Genomic DNA, 6,000 nt, shown 5'->3' with positions numbered 1-6,000 from the left:
TTCACATCACAAAGTACAATTTGCGACAACTCCGTGTATATGATGCTCGAGTGAACAATTGCAAGCTACAGTAATGGTAACCCGAAAACATTCGCTGTACTTCACATGTTTTTCTTTTCCCTTTTCCTCTCTCGTTTTTTGCATGCACACCACGGATTGTTCGTTCCTGGTGAACTCACCATTCAGAAGGGGAAATGTTCACCAAAGTGCAAAGCTACTTCTTTCTCCTTTTCTTCTCCTTGCTCGTGTAGCTCGCATACGTTTCTCCACCCCTTCCCCTTCCTCTGTGTGTGTGTGTGTGTGTGTGTGGGTGTGTTTGTGTGCGTGTATGTGTTAGTCACGAACTGTCCGCTCATTGTGAACTCTCATCTCCTCAGTGCTCATCTAACTGCAATCGCAAAATTTTTGACTTTTTTTTTCCCCTTCCCATTTCCTTCTCCCTCCCTCTCCCCTCTCCCTCACCCCGCTCTCCAACGCCCGATGTGCACACTCACGTGCATATATGTGTACGTGCGCGCGCGTGCGCGCGTGTGTGTATGTATGTTTGCCTGTGAGTGTATCCGTGTGATGGGTTAAGGGGAAAATGATAATGATAATAATAATAATAATAATAATAATAATAATAAAACAAACAAACAAAAACCTGATATACATACATTCAGATAAATCGTACGTCATGGCTACACAATGGTAACATGGAAATATGAAACCAAACATATAATCTAATAACACTGTATCAAATCAGCTAACCATTTCGTGTATCATAAGATTTGCCTTTGTACCTCATTTATTGAGCATGTCGTGTTGGGTGATTGTTTGTATGTGAGTATCTGTGGTTGCAAGGGGTTATGATAAGGAACAGAAACAAAGACATATACACATCTCCAGTGTTACTCAAATGCATACGTCATAACAATACCATGGCATTATGAGAACATTCAAATATTTCAACAGGATTCCATCAAATGGCATAATCATCTTTTGCATCTCAAGTTTTTCTTTTACCTCGTGCACATTGAGTGTATCGTATCCGGTGGTGTGTGTATGTGTGTGCGTGTGCGCGTGTGATCGTGCGTGTGTGTGTGTATGTATGTTTGCCTGTGAGTGTATCCGTGTGATGGGTTATGGGGAAAATAATGATAATAATAATAATAATAACAAAAAATTAAACGAACAAACAAAAACCTGATATACATACATTCAGATAAATGCATACATCATAACAATACCATGGCAATATCATGGCACTATGAGAACATTCAAATATTTCAACAGGATTGCATCAAATGGCATAATCATCATTTGCATCTCAAGTTTGTCTTTGTACCTCGTGCACAATGAGTGTGTCGTATCCGGTGGTGTGTGTATGTGTGTGCGTGTGCGCGTGTGAGTGAGTGTGTGTGTGTTTGTGTGTGAGTGAGTGAGTGAGTGAGTGAGTGAGTGTGTGAGTGAGTGAGTGTGTGAGTGTGTGTGTGTGTGTGTGTGTGTGTGTGTGTGTGTGTGTGTGTGTGTGTGTGTTGTGAGTGTGTATGTGTGTGCATGCGTTTGTGTTTTGAGTGTGTCTGTGCCTGTGGTGCGTTTGGAGAAAAAAAAAAAAAAAAAAACCCCCAAAAAACCAAAAAAACCACAAAACAAAACAAAGACAAAAAAAGTTTCTTGCTCAGATATATACATCATAATAACACAATAGTAAAATCATGGTAATATGAAACCAAAAATATACAGCAACACCGTGTCAAATCAGATAATCAAATCAGACCACAAGTAAGAGAAAGTGAGTGATTGTGCATGTACGTGTATGAGTGCGTGTCATATGAGTGCGTGCGTGCGTGCGTGCTTGCTTGCGTGCGTGCGTGCGTGCGTGCGTGCGTGTGTGTGTGCGTGTGTGTGTGCGTGTGTGTGTGTGTGTGTGTGTGTGTGTCCGCACACGCGAATGCCACTGGTTTACATGTTGACATGATATGACTTAAAAATAGGATGCTATTCAATGTTACATGTCAGCATAACTTCGGCAATATCGGGTCAATGTGTTTGCCATCATAAACTTACATCCAGTCTGATGGTCATCCTCTTGCAAGTAAACAACAGGAGAATTTCAACCATCCAATTGTTTCCCACATTTTGAGATATTCGACATAGTTTACATAGTTTACAGATTGGTGAACAGCAAGCAGTATTTCCTTTTTGTTTTCATTTTCAATTGGATATCTGTCTTAACATGTATCTTCTATGTGTTTGAATATGTATGTTGTGCATATAGCACTGAGTGTGAGTTCGTGTACAAGTGTGTGCGTATGTCTGCATGTCTGTGTGTGTGTGTGTGTGTGTGTGTGTGTGTGTGTGTGTGTGTGTGTGTGAGTGCGTACATGCATATTCTCATTTGCATGTGTGTGTATTGATGTTTATGTTTATGTTTTTTTTTTTTTTTGTTGATCATTTTTTCTAGCATACAAATGTCAGTGTTTTATGCGCCAAAAATGTTAACAGTCGCTATAAAACGAATCTAAAAACAAGATAAAAAAAAAAAGTAAATTAACAAATAAATAATATAAAAAATGGTATAATTAATAATAATATTAAATGACTATTTTTTGTTCAATCTGCAATTTTCGAACATCTTTCTCGAACGGGATTTTCATTCCTTTCAGCTCATTTTCAAAACAAAACCTTCATTTGGATTACTGTACGGATTAAATAATATTTGCAGAGTGTAAGGTTGTCTATCTGTTTTTCTTACACATACCTAAATGAGAGCGAGGGGAGAGAGAGAGACAGAGAGAGAGGCAATGATATTTACCGTCACTACTAAAACCCGAATAAGGTGATTCCAATTGAAGTTAACAGGCAGAACATACGTCTAACATTGATATAGGTAACCCCACCACTTCGCCTTGCTCCCGCCCGCCCCCTCTCTTCCTCAGCGCAGTTAATGTGCTCACATTTTGTCATTCAGGAAATGTTGCACATTTCTGCAGCAGCCAACAGCAGTTAAAGCCTGAACCGGACTATAAATGGCGGGCGATTTGAATCAAGCCAGTTTCTCACCAGAGTCTGACACTGTGACGTCGGTGAAGGTTTATTCAAAATAAAAGCCTAATAAAGCTACGGTTTGGCTTCATTTATGGCAGAGAGCGAGATTTGCCTAGCAGCTTCCAATCTAGACCTGAATTGACTTTGGAAAGTACAAAATGTGTCAGCTACACGTAATACAAAATTTGAATGCAGAGAAAAGGGGCGGAGCTAGAGCCGTTTGTGTTTGCGCTAGACGTGTCTGTCAGATAAAAATAGCACCAGCACGTGGTACTGTCCGGTGAGAATTGGAAAGCATGCAGACAGCCCCTCGACGTTGGCAACCGTAAACGACCACATTGTTTGTAAAACATGCAAACGGAGAGAAATATGACGATCTACTAACCTACCGGACACGTGCTCGCGCTTTTTATAGATAAACTCCGCCCCTTTCCCTTTTATGGATAGGCTCTAGTGCGCATGCGCAACCGAACTTTGCTCTCGGGCTATTTCACCTTCCCTTACACTCACACGCCTCACACTCATCCGCGCACCCCTTTCTATTTCAACATACAGATTCTAGTTACGGCATTTCTTTTCTGAAAAGCACATCAATGTCCGTACTGGTGTCAACTTTCAAAGTTTTTCCATTTTTCAATTTCACCAAGATTTTGCCGTTGGACGACCAAGCGGCCATAGTCGCTGAGTGAGAACTGACCTTTTTTAGAAGTCTGTAGTTGGTCTGGGTGAGGTCCTCCCCTACAGTGATGCCTGTCTGCTTCAACTTGTGGCGGGCTGTCAGCACTTGGCCCCTCTTCCCCCTGGACATGAAGCGCACGATGATGGGGCGGGGTCTGCCTCCTCCCGCGCCGACTTTCCCGGAGCGGTGCGCGATCTCGATGTCGCTGGCTGACACTGGTACCTCCAGCTTCTCTGTGAAGATGCTGAGGCACTTCTTCATGCAGTCCTCCGCCGTCTCCTGCCCCTGGGCCTCGCGGACGCCGAAGACTCGGACATTCCACTGTCTCCCGTGCTGTTCCTGGTCGTTGATGCCGTTTCTTAGGATGTCGATTTCTTTGGAGTTCTGTGTGAGCTGGTTCTTGAATTTGGCATTCTCTTCTCGCAGTTGATTCACTTCGGCCGCAAGTCTGTCTGTCTCGGTTTCTATGTCAAAAACTCGGCTCTCTAGTTTGTCCATTTTGTTCTCTAGTGACGCAGCAATTCGTTTGAATTCTTCTTTCACTTCAGTAATTTCGTTTTTTAGTTGCTGAATATCCTCTTTGCTCGACAGTTTCGTCAAAGCAGCTTTTAGTTCGTAGACAGCTTCCTGCCAGGCCATTTCTTCTGTTTCTTCTGCTGTAAATTCAGTATTTTTCTTCTGTTTCTTACTGTTTTGATTTGTTCTGCTGCTATCTTTTGTTTGCTCTGGACTAAGACACAGGTCACTGGTTGATGACGACGACGAAGACGGTTTCCTCTTTGCACCTCCTTTGTTCCCAAAATACTTGTTGTGCTCATTATTTTTGCGTGTAATTGCCATCACAATTGTTGAACTGAAAAAAGAGTAACTTGCAGAAATTAAAAGTTCATCTCTCTATAAATCTTCAGCACACTGCGCCCCGCTCGCCTAACGTCGAGTTCTCGCTACTCCATTGCCATACGACACTGCATTCACTGCACGCTTTCTCCTTCCCTTCTCCTACTGAGAAAGAAGTGAGCTCGAAATGCAGTGTTGTCAGAGCTCTCGCGAAACACGTCTGTCCTCGACGGTGGGCGGAAGTCAACTCTAGTATCGGGAAGTTAGTGGATAATATTTTTTTTTAAGCAGTGCTGGGGAGGCGTTTCTTGTCATATTTGCAGTTTTTATGCAATGTGGTGTCTGTGGTATTATGTGTCACTGCCTCCCAGTAGATCACACAGCTCTCCGAGTATTCTCCATCACTGCGGCTTTGCTCTTCATCTGACTAAAAACAACCGTGTGTTGATGTCAGAGCAAAAACCACATCTGTACACAGTGACACACACATCTATCTGTATCACACACGCGCGCACACACGCGCGCGCGCACACACACACACACACAAACAACTTTTTTTCTGATAGATTACTTGATTCATTTTTTTTGTGCATGATCTATTTTAACTTTCCTCTGTTACTTATGTTTCAAATGCTATGTGTATGTATGTGGGGGTGTTTGAGTGAATGATTTTAGTGCTACAGTTAAGCGCATAAAGCTTCAAGAATATGCACTGTAGCAATTTGTCTAAATAGATATGTATATATATTTATATATATATATATATGTGTGTGTGTACTCCTATCTCTCTCTACACACATGTATACATATATATGTAACATAACATACACACTCATAATAGTAAGTGTATGTATGGACGTCCACCACTGCGTGTGTGTGTGTGTGTGTGTGTTACCTACAGTTTAATATGGGGACTTGCGTGCCATGATCGCCCTCACTAGTGCATGCAAGTGTGTGTGTGTGTGTGTGTGAGAGAGAGAGAGAGAGAGAGAGAGAGAGAGTTACAGTCACTGTTGAACAGAGAGCTGTAAAAACGTTAAGTGGAACACAGCTTGAGAGGGAGAATTAGCAAGAGTGAGATGGAAAGCATCAATACAGATGGACAATGATAAAGAAATGGAGCTTGCAAGCTTTGATTTCATCCCAGCAAGAGTTGACTGGAATTTACAATTCTGTCATTTGAAGTCCTCTGATGATGACCAGAAATGATAGAAAACTGCAGAAATATAAAGATTTTTGTCTGCCTTGTATATATCCTTGTATATATATATATATATATTTTTTTTTGGGGGGGGGGAAGTCATATAGATTTGTTAGTTCCTGTTTTACACCATATATATATAATGTATATATATATATATATCTACATATGTCCATTGCCGTTATCATTATCTTTGTTCATGACAGTGAAGTTCAAACGAATTGCAATGAGCATGTCTCAACTGTTTTGTGGC

This window comes from Babylonia areolata, chromosome 8 (assembly GCF_041734735.1).
Source record: "Babylonia areolata isolate BAREFJ2019XMU chromosome 8, ASM4173473v1, whole genome shotgun sequence".
In the NCBI taxonomy this organism is placed as follows: domain Eukaryota; kingdom Metazoa; phylum Mollusca; class Gastropoda; order Neogastropoda; family Buccinidae; genus Babylonia; species Babylonia areolata.
The sequence above is the reverse complement of the archived record's forward strand: the minus strand, read 5'-3'. Positions refer to the sequence as shown.